The 15,266-nt window shown below is 36.8% G+C and overlaps 1 protein-coding gene across 1 annotated transcript in view; it reads right to left on the bottom strand.

Annotated features, from left to right (window-relative positions):
- CDH18 (cadherin 18) overlaps positions 1-15,266 on the bottom strand; it is a 1,279,339-nt gene that overhangs the window by 808,224 nt on the left and 455,849 nt on the right. The window lies entirely within an intron of this gene.

The raw sequence follows: 15,266 nt of genomic DNA, 5'->3' as shown, positions 1-15,266 counted from the left end.
GTCCGACTCTTTGTGACCCCATGAATCGCAGCACGCCAGGCCTCCTTGTCCATCACCAACTCCAGGAGTTCACTCAGACTCATGTCCATTGAGTCGGTGATGCCATCCAGCCATCTCATCCTCTGTCGTCCCCTTCTCCTCCTGCCCCCAATCCCTCCCAGTATCAGAGTCTTTTCCAATGAGTTAACTCTTTGCATGAGGTGGCCAAAGTACTGGAGTTTCAGCTTTAGCATCATTCCTTCCAAAGAAATCCCAGGGCTGATCTCCTTCAGAATGGACTGGTTGGATCTCCTTGCAGTCCAAGGGACTCTTAAGAGTCTTCTACAAAACCACAGTTGAAAAGCATCAATTCTTCGGTGCTCAGCCTTCTTCACAGTCCAACTCTCACATCCATACATGACCACAGGAAAAATCATAGCCTTGAGTAGATGGACCTTAGTCGGCAAAGTAATGTCTAGCTTTTGAATATGCTTCTAGGTTGGTCATAACTTTTCTTCCAAGTAGAAAGCATCTTTTAAATTCATGGCTGCAATCATGCAGTGATTTTGGAGCCTAAAAAAAATAAAGTCTGACACTGTTTCCACTGTTTCCCCATCTATTTCCCATGAAGTGATGGGACCAGATGCCATGATCTTCATTTTCTGAATGTTGAGCTTTAAGCCAACTTTTTCACTCTCCTCTTTCACTTTCATCAAGAGCCTTTTTAGTTCCTCTTCACTTTCTGCCATAAGAGTGGTGTCATCTGCATATCTGAGGTTATTGATATTTCTCCTGGCAATCTTGATTCCAGCTTGTGTTTCTTCCAGTCCAGCATATCTAATGATGTACTCTGCATATAAGTTAAATAAGCAGGGTGACAATATACAACCTTGACATACTCCTTTTCCTATTTGGAAAGTCTGTTGTTCCATGTCCAGTTCTAACTGTTGCTTCCTGACCTGCATACATGTTTCTCAAGAGGCAGGTCAGGTGGTCTGGTATTCCCATCTCTTTCAGAATTTTCCACAGTTTATTGTGATCCACACAGTCAAAGGCTTTGGCATAGTCAACAAAGCAGAAATAGATATTTCTCTGGAACTCTCCCGCTTTTTCCATGATCCAGCGGATGTTGACAATTTGAACTCCGGTTCCTCTGCCTTTACGAAAACCAGCTTGAACATCAGGGAGTTCACGGTTCACGTATTGCTGAAGCCTGGCTTGGAGAATTTTGAGTATTACTTTACTAGCATGGGAGATGAGTGCAATTGTGTGGTAGTCTGAGCATTCTTTGGCATTGCCTTTCTTTGGGATTGGAATGAAAACTGACCTTTTCCAGTCCTGTGACCACTGCTGAGTTTTCCAAATTTGCTGGCATACTGAGTGCAACACTTTCACAGCATCATCTTTCAGGACTTGAAATAGCTCAACTGGAATGCCATCACCTCCACTAGCTTTGTTCATAGTGATGCTTTCTAAGGCCTACTTGACTTCACTTTCCAGGATGTCTGGCTCTAGATGAGTGATCACACCATTGTGATTATCCGGGTCATGAAGATCTTTTTTATACAGTTCTTCTGTGTATTCTTGCCACCTCTTCTTAATATTTACTGCTTCTGTTAGGTCCATACTAATCTTGTCCTTTATTGAGCCCATCTTTGAATGAAATGTTCCCTTGGTATCTCTAATTTTCTTGAAGAGATCTCTAGTCTTTCCCATTCTGTTGTTTTCCTCTATTTCTTTGCATTGATTGCTGAAGAAGGCTTTCTTATCTCTCCTTGCTATTCTTTGGAACTCTGTATTCAGATGCTTATATCTTTCCTTTTCTCCTTAGCTTTTTGCTTCTCTTCTTTTCCCAGCATTTTGCTTTTTTGCATTTCTTTTCCATGGGGATGGTTTTGATCCCTGTCTCCTGTACAATGTCACGAACCTCATTCCATAGTTCATCAGGCACTCTATCTATCAGATCTAGTCCCTTAAATCTATTTATTTCTCACTTCCACTGTATAATCATTAGGGATTTGACTTAGGTCATACCTGAATGGTCTAGCGGTTTTCCCTCATTAAGAAGCCTACAGATAATAAATGCCAGAGAGGGTGTGGAGAAAATAGTACACTCCTACTCTGTTGGTAGGAATGTAAACTAGTGCAGCCACTATGGAGAAGAGTATGGATGATTCTTTAGAAAACTAAAAATAGTTACCATATGATCCTGCAATACAGCACTTGGCCTGAAATGAATGTGAAAGTGAAAGCAGTTCAGTCATGTCTGACTCTCTGTAGCCTGACAGATTTCTCTGTCCATGGAATTCTTCAGGCAATTCTACTGGAGTAGGTAGTCATTCCCTTCTCCAGGGGATCTTCCCAACCCAGACATACATCCAGATAGAATTCTAAGTCAAAAAGATACATACACCCCAGTTTTCATAGCAGCATTATTTTTAATAGCCAAGACATGGAAGCAATCTAAATGTCCAACAACAGATAGATAAAGAAGATGTGGTAAACTTTACAATGGAATATCATTCAGCCATAAAAAGGATGAAATAATGCCATTTGTAGCAACATGATTGGATCTAGGGATTATCATATTAAGTGAAATAAGTCAGATAAAGACAAACATCATATGATATTGTTTATATGTGGAATCGAAACATATATGAATGAACTTACTTACAAAACAGAAATAGACTCACATAGAAAAAGAACTTACAGTTACCAAAGGGAATAGTGGGGAGTGGGCGGAGAGATAAAATAGCAGTTTCAGATTAACATACACACACTGCTGCTGCTGCTAAGTCGCTTCAGTCGTGTCCGACTCTATGCGACTCCATAGATGACATCCACCAGGCACCCTCATCCCTGGGATTCTCCAGGCAAGAACACTGGAGTGGGTTGCCACTTCCTTCTCCAATGCATGAAAGTGAAAAGTGAAAGTGGAGTAGCTCAGTCATGTCTGACTCCCTAGCGACCCCGTGGACCACAGCCAACCAGGCTCCCTTGTCTATGGGATTCTCCAGGCAAGAGTACCAGAGCGGGGTGCCATCGCCCTCTCCCATACACACACTGCTATATACACAATAGATAAACAACAAGGATCTACTGTATAGCACAGGGAATTATACTCAATATCCTGTAATAACCTTTATTGGAAAAGAATGTGAAAAAAATATATATTGTATTAATTGAATCACTTTGCTGTACACTTGAAACTGACATAATATTGTAAATTAACAACACTGCAATAAAAGAAAATAAAAAGGAATCTCACAACCAGAAAAAGTCTAGTCTAACTGCAAAACACAAAAAGACAAAGAGAAAAAGAGACAAATAGCAGGCACAATGAAAAATTAGTATCTTCAGAAGAGCCAGCCTACTTTTCAACGGTACCCAAAAGACACTAATATTATCTTTGGATTGTTCAGGGAAATGGAAACAACAAACAAACATTATCAGCTTAGAATTATGTACCCAAATAAGTTATTTTCAAGAACACTAGCAAAATGAAGACATTTTCAGACAAAATAAAAGTAATCGAAAGAAGTAGATCTGGGGTGTAAATGGGATTGGTGAGAAAAATGAAGCAAACGTGTATGGAAATCAAAATTCATGGAGAAAAGAATATATGGAAACATAAACTCACGTGTTTTATTGACATACATGAAAGTAAAAGTTGCTCAGTTTTTTCCGACTGTTTGCAACCCCATGGACTATAGCCTACCAGGTTCCTCTGTCTGTGGAATTCTCCAGGCAAGAATACTGGAGTGGTTTGCCATTTCCTTCTTCAAGGGATCTTCCCAAACAAGGACTGAATGTAGGTCTCCTGCATTGCAGGCACAGTCTTTACCATCTAATTTATATTTAGCAACAAATCTAAAAATAATATTATAGATAAGTTTAACCTTTCTTTTTCACTTGTTGCCAAACCTTTGCATTGTAATTGTTTAAGGAAACACCTTAATATAGAAAAAATAACTATTCTCTTCAACTGAAGCATGTTTCTTTACAATTTATACTAAAAGCCAAATTTAAATTCAATAAAAACAAACTGTACCCATTTTATTAACTGATAAATATAACTTCACAATAAAGCCACTTTAGTAAGGGGTTCAAATTTATGTAGGTTAGAGACCAGCAAACCAGAAATCTTTAGCTCTGCTAAGATATGAATGACACAATGTTATCATGAGTTCTGTCTCAACAAATGGATTCTAGGTATATTTTAAAATCAAATCGCTGTCTTAAAATGGACATAAAATTCTTGTATTACATAGTAAAATATGAGCTAGATAGTTCTAACAGAACTGTTTTTTATTACTCTTCAGTTATATACAAATAATTGGTTATTTCTACAAAATCATCTGTTCAACTATTAATATTAAGGTCAAAGTATGAAAGTTGCATCTTACTGGCTACTACCAGTGGTATGACACAGTATTTGTCTAAGTCTGTAGCTCAGACTAAGTCAAGAAAATTCTAACTAAGCCTGAAAATTGAATCAATCTGAGCAACATGTGCCTAGAGATAACTTTTTTAGGAAAATAGGAAGATAGTAGATTTGATTGGATATAATAATAAAACTTTCAACTGCTGATTTTTGTACTAGTCTGAAAGATTGTGTCTTTATAAACCTACTAACCTTTTCTTACATAAAATATTACGCATGAACATGAAATTACAACTTGCAAGTAGTTAGGAAAATAATCTTATTCATTTTGTCCCATCACTTGACAGATATTATTTAATTAAATTTGGTTTATAACTTATGAAAGAAGGTTAAATCATGATCCACATTTTGAAAATGAAATAAAAGCTCAAATGGAAGAAATATTAGAATAAAGACTTAAAGACCTGAGATGTAACAAGCAAAGTACTTTATAGCATCACCCAATTTCCAGTAACAATTTTTGTTTGTTATGTATTGATGTATAACAGAATGATGTAAAATTTTAAGTTAAAACTGGGGTTAGAAAACTACAGTCTGAAGGTCAAATTATGTATATATCTGCTTTGGTTCAATAGTGAACTAAAAAGGGTGTTTATAATTTTAAATGGTTATATGACATATTTTGTGATATAAAAATTATATAAAATTTGAAGTCCTATCTCTATTAATAAAGTTTTATTAGGAAATACTCTTTGTTTTTTAATATGTCTATGACTGCTTATGTGTTGCAAGACACAAATGAGTAGTTAGGACAGAGAGTGTATGACCCACAAAACCTATAATATTTATTATCTGTCCTTTAGCGAAAGTTTGCCTCATACTGCTTTAAAATCATATTAACTTATTGTGTGATTCTGTGTAACTTAGCTGAGGTCATCTACATGGTGGCCCTCACCTAGATGCCATAACTGGTCCCAGAATATCCACAATGGTCCTAGACTTGACTGGCTCTCATAATCCAGTAGTATTTCCTAAGCCATTTTGCAGCATGAAGACTGGTTCCTAAAGAGGAACATTTCTAGAGAATACACCCAATGTGCAAGTGCTTATCATATAGCACTTGCTAATATATGTATGCCTATACATGTTTGCTAATTTCTCTATGACCAAAACAGGAAAAATCATCAAGTCCTGAGTGAACATGGGAGATGACTCTACAAAGACTGAATTCTGGGAAGTAGTTCACTGCATCAAATGATGTCAGAGTCTCATGTAATATTTAACTACAATTTATTTGTATTTCTATTATTCTTTCTTGTTCCTTATCAGTGGAAAAATATTGAATGTATATTCAGTTTTTAAAATGTATATTCAATTTTGGGCTTGCATTTTTTTTTTTTTTTTAGTCTGATCCAATGTTCTGTTTGGAGAAGTAAATGGCAACCCTCTCCAGTATTCTTGCCTGGAAAATTACATGAACAGAGGAACCTAGGGAGCTATAGTCCATGGGGTCACAAAGGGTTGGACACAACTGAGTGACTAAACACAATGTTCTGTTGATTGTACCATCTCTCTCATCTTATTTCCTTGTATGTTTTGTGATTTTTAACTATCAGCTCATTCTCCATGGAACTTTACCCATGGAAGGAAATCTTTTGGGCATGTAGAGTTCCTTCAGGGTGATTTATGTTTATTTTAGATTTCTTTTATACCAAACAGATAACTGAATTCAGAATGTAGGACTGCTAAAACTAGAGCATCATTATTAATTCTCAGGAAAGGTGTTTTTTTTTTTCTTTTTCCCACCTAGTTCTTCATTTTTGAAGTAGATATGTTTTCTTGACCTGGCATGGGATAGGATGAGAGAAAGTGGCCTTGTATTTAGAACACTCTTACACTGAAGATATAGCCATTTGAATCCACAACAGTATTCAGAAGTTCCACTAAAAGGCTTATCACCTTGATTCAGTTCCACAAATATATTAAAAAAACAGAGCTCAATTTACTGAGGTTTTGTTTTATAATGCCTTCAGGGCAAGAAGCTTGTTCCAATAAAATGACATTTATCTCTCTTCTTTCTTGCTTTATATTAGTTTTTGGTCTCAGTATTTCTTGTTTTCTTGCCAGCTCATTGATGCGATCACAAGTTGGTTTCCTTGATTTTCTAGTGTTTTAAGTATTTTTTAGCAGTAGGATAGTCATGGTGTATAGTCCAACCATATTGTAGAAATAGAGGACAAGATTAATTCTTTTAAAAATATTTCCAAACTAAGTTTTATTGGAAAAAAATATATATATATAATAAAGAAAGAATACATTTCTGTAGATCCTTTAGACAGATTCAATCATTATGAAGATATTATAACACTGATCTGTCTATTCACGTTTTCTGAGATATATTAAAGATAATCCCTTACTTTATATCATTTTACCTCATATATTTCTATAAGCATCTTGTAAAGGTATGAAGTTCTGCTGGTACCACTCTAATGCCCTTACCATGACTAATAATACTAAAATTAACTGCTTTGTATTATCTAATATCATTTTCCTTTCCAAATTTCTCACATTACCTCAAAAATGACTTTTTAATAGCTTATTCAAGTCAGAATCAATGTTCATGTTTCTATGCAGTATGTCTGTTATGTATGCTTTAATACAGAACTGTCTCTATTCTTTGCTTTTTTCCCACTTTGTTATATTGAAAAAAAAAATAGATGAGCTTTTCTACAGAAAATCTTGTATATGTGTTCTTGAATATTTTAAGCAACTTCATTGTTGCTTTTGTTTTTCTTCATATCTACTTATGGAGAGTTCACAATGGACTATATTTTGCCAATCTAATGGTCATCTCTGGATTTCTATCTTGTTTGACCTCTTAGCAGCAAATGGGCATTTTTGTGGGGAGATTGATTAGCAGTTACTCCAATAGAGAAGGTAGCTCAGCTAATAAAGAATCCGCCTGCAATGCAGGAGACCCTGGTTCAACTCCTGGGTCAGGAAGATCTGCTGGAAAAAGGATAGGCTACCCACTCCAGTATTCTTGGGCTTCCCTGGTGGCTCAGCTGGTAAGGAATCTGCCTGCAATGCAGGAGACCTGCGTTCAATCCCTGGGATGGTAAGATCTCCTGGAGACGGGAACAGCTACTTACTCCATTATTCTGGCCTGGAGAATTCCATGACCTGTATAGTCCATGGGGCACTAAGAATCAGACATGACTGAGTGACTTTCACTTTCACTTTCCAGTAGAGAAAGCTAACACTGAATGAAGAGCACAATGTGAGTATGAAGGTCAAAAGCTGCAAAGCAGAAAAATATATAAAAAATGATGACTCAATTTTTCTCAGGTATCATATTTTTGTAACAGGCAAATATACAACATCCCATGAAATAAATTAAAAATGCATGTTTTTTCATTAAAAAAAAGATTTTTGTGAAAATCATCTTTTTAAAATATGGTGTTTTGTGTAATTCAAAGATAAAACTTCTAGTTATAAGATACATAAGTGTGTACAGATGTAATGTACAGCATGAGTTTTATAATCAATACTTTTTTATGTTATATATGTAAGTAGTTAAGAGAGTAAATCCTCAGAGTGGTATATGGGAATTACTGAAAGTTGCTCAGTCATGCCTTTGTGACCTTGAGAACTATACAATCTATGGAATTCTCCAGGCCATAATACTGGAGTGGATAGCCTTTCCCATCTACAGGTATCTTCCCAACCCAGAGATCAAACTCAGATCTCCTACACTGCAGGCAGATTCTTTACAATCTGAGCCAATTATATGGCTACAAAATTGAAAGAAAAAAAATTAAATCAATCCCTTATCTTAAACTTGAAGAATGGTTCATAAAATGGTAAAAATTTGTGGATTTGTATATCCAAATTTTAAAATATTTTGTTCTTTAACATGTATATGATTTTAAATGTCTTTAATATTTCTTAATCCAAAAAGTATTCTTTAATTGCTTCTATAAGTATCATATAACAGTCACTTTTATATACAATGAGATGGAGCCATAACTTCTTTAACAATTCTTGAAAAATGATATTCATTTTGGTGTGTATGTTTTCCATAATTATGGACAAGACACATAAACATAAAAACTTCCTTTTAAAAACTCCATTATTGATTAATCCTATTTGATCATGTAGGGAAGCAAAATTTGCTACCCTTAAATGCTTCTCTTTGGCAAGAGGATTAATTTACTTAGATTATTTTTAAGAAATAGAAGTCTCAAGAAGTCTTTCTTCTTACCTTCCACTTAGCTGTCTAAAGAGCTTAGTAGTGATGTGAAGTGAAGTGAAATCACTCAGTCATGTCCAACTCTTTGGGACCCCATGGAGTGTAGCCTACCAGGCTCCTCCATCCATGGGATTTTCCAGGCAAGAATACTGGAGTGGGTTGACATTTCCTTTTCCAGGAAAAGAGCTTAGATAAAAGGCTTTTTCCCAGAGTAGAGCTATCACCAGGGACATACGCAAGGAATATCGGCTGGGTATGGTGGGGAAAACCAATCTGAGCAGAGAGGTCAGAGTCCGCTCTATCTCATTGTCTCTGCCTGGCCCTGAAAAACTTTGTTTACCAATCATTTGCTTTCATATCTCTGTGTGAAGTGTCTTCCTCCTCTTTGAAGTCTCAAACCACTACTCTGTGGACCATGAGCAATAAAATGGAGTCAGTCACATCAAAAGATCTAAGATGAAGCAGAAGGCCATTAGGAAACTGGAACTTACATGTGTCTATTCCTAGATGCAATATAAACTTTTGACCTAAGTATCCCTAGGCCACTTTTAACTCATTTTCTTTACCCGCTAGAAACTATACTTTAGCAACCAATCTGTTGCCAACAAGTAACTGAATGCCTGCCAGCACCAATTGCAGTTCTGTAAAACAACCTATCTAAATTATTTTCGTTATCTTTATAAACCTGTCATTCTCTACTTCTTCAGAGCACACTTGAGCTGTTCCCTGATTCAGTACTTTCCAAACTGAAATATCTAAGACCCTAAATACACGATTTTTATTTGCAGACTTTTGCTTTTTTTAAATGATGTGGTGTCAGAAGTGGGATACAGAATGACCTGTTCCTTCCTCCAGTACCACCATGATTTTAAGAGAGGCGCCTACACGAGTCCATCATGCTCTCTTTCTTTTGATGGTCCTGGAGAGTGGTGGTGAGTCCCTTTAAACTCATTCCTCAAAGCTTGATAGAAGTTTTATATTTATTTGAGTATCCTATGTTGCTACTGACTTCTGTTTTTGGGAGGTTACTTCTCACTTTCTTCTGAGGAGTACTTACTCTTGAAATAATGGGAAGTTTACAAAATAAGGGAAGGCTACAGAGGAGCCTCCTTCTGGAACTTCTGCTGGTTTTATGTATGCAAACTATGTATGGGCTCTCCTTGTGCAAATATGTGTCTCCTTGGACTATGATTATCCAGAATGATTTACAACTAAATTGTCAGGCTTGGGGATCTTTTGAAAATCTTAAATTAAGTCTATCTGTATACTCAATTAACGAAAGAATGTAATGCAAAACAACCCAAATGGTAAGCTTATTTCAACTGGCATTTTGAGCCCTCAAAATGAGTTAGCAATTCCAAAATGGCTTCCCTCCAAGATACTAAATCCAAATTATCTAAGGCTATTTCTGAATTGTCTCAGAGACTGACTAAACTTGAAAATATTACTAAATGTTCTCCTGACATTCACTCTTCTCTAGTTTCTATCCCTGCCATTGCCACACCTGCCTTGCTCCTCTTAGGCCTTTCCTTGCCTGCCTGTTTCCCTCCCCATCTCTACCCTTCTCTTGCCAAAGGTCCTTTCCTAACTACTATCCAGAGGATTCCAAAGCCCCTCTAGACTCTCCTCCCCTTGTACCCCTTTTAAAGTGAAGCTAGGCAAAGGTCCTCTCAAAACCACCAACAGTCTTCTTACACCTCTTGAACTAAAGCTGAACTCCATGCAATTACTAAGGATTTTCCAGTTCACAAGGAAGACTCCATTGGTTTTCTACAGGAATTTCTTCTTACAGTTCAGAATTATGAGTCAGGATTTTCTGATCTTTACCAGCTTATTTACTTGTTAGTCAGGGAAGGTCTCACTAAAAATGGATGACATTAGCAGATTGGAATATCCCAGTGAAAGATTTTGCCTGTAAGGAACATAGTGCCGTGTGTGAAGTCTCTAAATTGGCAAAATGGCCTTATGATAAAATTCCTGTGGCTTTTGCTCAAGCTATTGCCTGGGGGAAAAAATCCAAAATGTGTTCAAAGAATTGATGAATCCATCTTTGATTATTATGATAGATTTGAGAAAGTCTTTAAACAATATTGTGGCATAGATAACATTAATAATGAACCTCAGCACTTTATTCTTGCCCTTGTCAAAGGTTTATAGGAAGAACTTAGACAACCTATTTGAAAATCACAACTTAATTGTGCCACCATACAACTTCACACATTTGTGAATTACAATGAACTGTTCTCCTGAGTTATTTAAAAAAAAGATCCAGAAAGAAAACTGAACAGTCTTTCAATGATCATATTCAAGCAATCCAAATAATGCACTTACAACTACAACAATTTTCTGTTAAATCAAACCCACACAGAACCCAAGATAAATGACAAGCTAAAGGGGCCTGCACTTACTGTGAAAAGTCTGGCCACTGGAAAAGGACTGTTTTAGACTTAAACAACTACTGGAAAACCAACTGCTCCGTCACTTCAGTCGTGTCTGACTCTGTGCGACCCCATAGACAGCAGCCCACCAGGCTCTGCCCTCCCTGGGATTCTCCAGGCAAGAACAGTGGAGTGGTTTGCCATTTCGTTCTCCAATGCATGAAAGTGAAAAGTGAAAGTGAAGTTGCTCAGTCGTGTTCGACTCTTAGCAACCCCACAGACTGCAGCCTACCAGGCTCCTCCGTCCATGGGAGGAGTACTGCAGTGGGGTGCCATTGCCTTCTCCCGGAAAACCAACAGCCTAAAAATAAAAGCTATTCTCACAAGTTCTAATCTGACTGGTTTCAAGAGAGGAGCTGCTTCAAGGACAAAAGGGGAATCTTTCCCATGCTCCTAACTATTTGAGAGAAATTAACTATTGGGAACAAAGTTACTGAGGCCCTAATAGATATAGGGTCACCTTATAAGTTCTTAGCCCCACCAGCCTCTCTGTCCCCCTTCCTCAAATTATCAGAACTGTACAAATTATTGGAGTATCTAACCGAACTATGAATGCTTTTTAAAATCTCTTCCAGTTCCTTTTTAATTAGAATTTATTAAAAGGCTTCATCTATTCCTCCTAGTCCCCTCTGTTCCAGATCTACTATTAGGGAGAAACTTTCTAGAGGTTCATAAAGCCCATATTCCTTTTCCCAAGAGGAGGAAATACTTTGTATCTTGAGGGATACTTTGATTCTTACAGTTCTCCATGAGATTTATCTATGGCCATTCCAATTTTCTCAGTCTCTATGGCTGATTTTAATCCTCTTTTACATACCATCTCAGGCTCAGTTTGGTCTAAGAATACCACTGGCATCAGTTGCACTCACTGTCTACCACCCATAATGATTCAGGTTGGCAGAAGAAGGTCTCTGAAAATATTCCCCTTACAGTCACTGAATGCAGAGGCCATTCAAGGAGTTAAACTCATAGTTGAAGAATACATTAAAAAGAAAACTTGACAGCTTTTTAGAACTTATGGGAAACTATAGAAACTGGGTCCCAAATTTTCTTGTCTTGGTCATACTCTCTTAAAGTTGATCGGACTGAAACTCTTGTTTAAAGTAAAGAAACTCAATAGCTTTTACTCTTATTAAAGATAGGCTTCATGACCCACCAGTCTAATTATAAACTGCTTTTTTTGTTTTTGCCCATGAAAAAGTAAGAAATACCCTCAGGTTACTTACTCAGTGTCACAGGGACCGCTGTAGATGAAAAGGATATTACAGCCAATAACTAAACTCAATAGCCAATGATCTTCCTCCCTGCATGAGAGTCAATGCAGCCACTGCCAATTAATTACAGCATGTGAACTAAGTTGTAATGGGGTCTACACTGACCATTTTTTGTGCCTTATTCTATGGAGGCCATGCTTAGTTCTTATAATACTCAGCCTCTTTCTATCAGTAGACTAATCTACAAAATTCTTCTACTGTCTTCCTCTGACATTTCTATGTGCCCACTGCAATACCCTGAACTCTGCTCCCTCAACCAACTGATAAAGCCCCCCATGCCTGTTTAATAGTGACTAACCAACTCCTAATTCCACAAATTGATTGCAGAACCCACCTCTTGAAAACACCTGATTTGAGCTGGTTGACTGATGGATCTTATTTGACAAATGAGTCCAGTTACTACCAAACTGGCTATGCTATATTATGTTTAACAAAAATCATTGAGGTTAACACCATGTCAGAAGCCCTGATCAATGGCTAGACCTCTTTGCACTTACAAAGAACTGCTTTTTAGTAAAAGATAAAACTTCCTATATATATGTACACTGATAGTAGGTGCACTTTGGGTGTTGGTCTTAATTTTGCCATGCTTTGGAAAACACTGAGGGTTTTTTACTTCATCAAGACAAAAATCAGAAACAGTTCTTATGTGCTAGGATTCTTAGATTTCATGCAACAGCCTAAATTTTTGGCAATAATGAAAACTCATAGGTGCTCAGCAAGAGACCATGCATAGAAGAAAGCAAAGGAAATAATTCTGCTGACATTGCTGCTAAAATAGAAGCTCTCTTAAAGTCTAAATTTTTACTAGAACAGCCTTATCTACCCATTAATTCAGCATCTGGGTTAACTACTAAAATATTAGAAGGATATTAACTTCCCGATTGGGAAAAAAAAAACAAACAGAATGGATCAAAACGTTTGTGTGCGTGACCTTAAGAGAAAGCTTTGATTAGGAACAAATGATAGACATATTTTCCCTGATTATTTATAAAAATTTATCCTGGAATATATGCATATATTTATTAAAAAATTATCTTGGAATATATACAGTGGCTTACTGGAACACATAAAATGGATTGACGTGGAAAACAATATTATTGGAAATCATCTCCTAAAATGCCTCACAAAGTATATCAAAGTTGTCATATGTCATAAACATAGCCCAAGAAAATTTATCTGTATTTCCATGGGTTATTTCCTATACATTTGGGATCTTTTGAAGCATTGTGATACATACTATTAGTTTGATGCTGATGAATCATCAAATGGATGATTCATCTGGATGAATTATCTAGTGTTACCCATTTAATAAATTATATGAAAAAAGAAAATAAATTCTATGGATGACTCAATATTCAATATTATCTTGGAGAAATACTAAAAGATTGCTTTTTCTCAGATGAAAGTGGCTAAAATCTTTGCTTATAACATTGGTATTGATTCTTGTGATATTAACAACTGTCTGTGTATTCTCTAAGTTGATATGCACTTTATCTCTTGTTGTTGCTCAGCTACTCAGGATAGTAAGTTTATGGTTTCTCAGAGACTTGAATTACTCAACCAGATGCATCCTACAATTCATATCACAAATTAAAAAATTGACTGAATTTACCATTATTTCCGGTAGGGAAGATGCCTAAGTCCTGCTTGCTGAAAACCTCTTCGATGCTTAAATGTGACTATTTCGTTTGGAAAGTAAAAGAAAGTGTTAGTCACTCAGTTGTGTCCAGCTCTTTGTGACCCCATAGACTGTAGCCTGCCAAGCTCCTCTATCCATAGGATTTTTCATGCAAGAATACTGCAGTGGATTGCTACTTCCTTCTCCACAGTATCTTTCTGACCCAGGGATCGAATTCAGGTCTTTGGCATTGCAGGCAGACTCTTTACCATCTGAGCCACCAGGGAGGGCTATTCCCTAATGACTATGACTCTTATTCCCTTTCCCTCCATCATGGAACATGGCATACCAATAACATGTCTTCCTGATGCCAAGGGAATTTTTACAAACAAATTAACTAATGATTGCTAACATCACAAGACAATTGATTATTAAGGAAAGATACTGATCAAAAGAGGAAAATATGGGCTGTGAACAACGAAATGGAGTCATTTATGTCAAAGGCTCCAACATGGAGCCAGAGGACCTTTAGGAAAGTTGCACTTACATATGTTTATCCTTGGATACAGTATAAAATTTTGTCCCAGGCATCTATAAGGCATCTAGCACTCATTTTTTTCACTCCCTAGAAACCAAAATTTAGCAACTAATCTGCTGCTGACAAGTAACTGAATGTCTGCTGGTACCAATTGTAGTTCTGTAAAACAACATATGTAATACCCCTGGAATGTCTCTGTGTATTGTTTTTATAAAGCCCCTCCATTTTCTACTTCCCTCAACACATTCCAGTTGTTACTCAAATCATCACCTCCCAGATTGGAATTTCTAAGACCCCAAATCAAGTCTTTTCCTTATTTTTCTGTTTATTATTATCGTTATTACTGGTTGACAGCCCATAACATATTCTGTGTTAGCTGAAGGTGATATTTAAGGTGAGGACTTTGGCTATTTTCCTAAGTAACTCAGTTATCATGGATCCTATTGTGAGGTGTGTGTGTGCCTGCTATGTCACTTCAGATGTGTCTGACTCTTTGCAACCTCACGGACTATAGCCCACCGGGCTCCTATGACCATGGGATTCTCCAGGCAAGAATATTGGAGTGGGCTGCCATACCCTTCTCCAGGGGACCTTCCCAATCCAGAGATCAAACCCTATTATCTTATGTTTCCTGCATTGGTGGGAGGGTTCTTTACTACTAGCACCACTTGGGAAGCCCATATTGAGTAGACATGTTATTAAATTTATTTTTTATTTTCTTCTGCTAAATGTCTCACGTCAATTTAATTTTTAGTCAGTCAGAAGAACCTAGAACAATAG

The sequence above is a fragment of the Ovis canadensis genome, chromosome 16 (genome assembly GCF_042477335.2).
Source record: "Ovis canadensis isolate MfBH-ARS-UI-01 breed Bighorn chromosome 16, ARS-UI_OviCan_v2, whole genome shotgun sequence".
NCBI lineage: Eukaryota > Metazoa > Chordata > Mammalia > Artiodactyla > Bovidae > Ovis > Ovis canadensis.
Note: the sequence above shows the minus strand (reverse complement) of the source record. Positions and strands in the feature narration are given on the sequence as shown.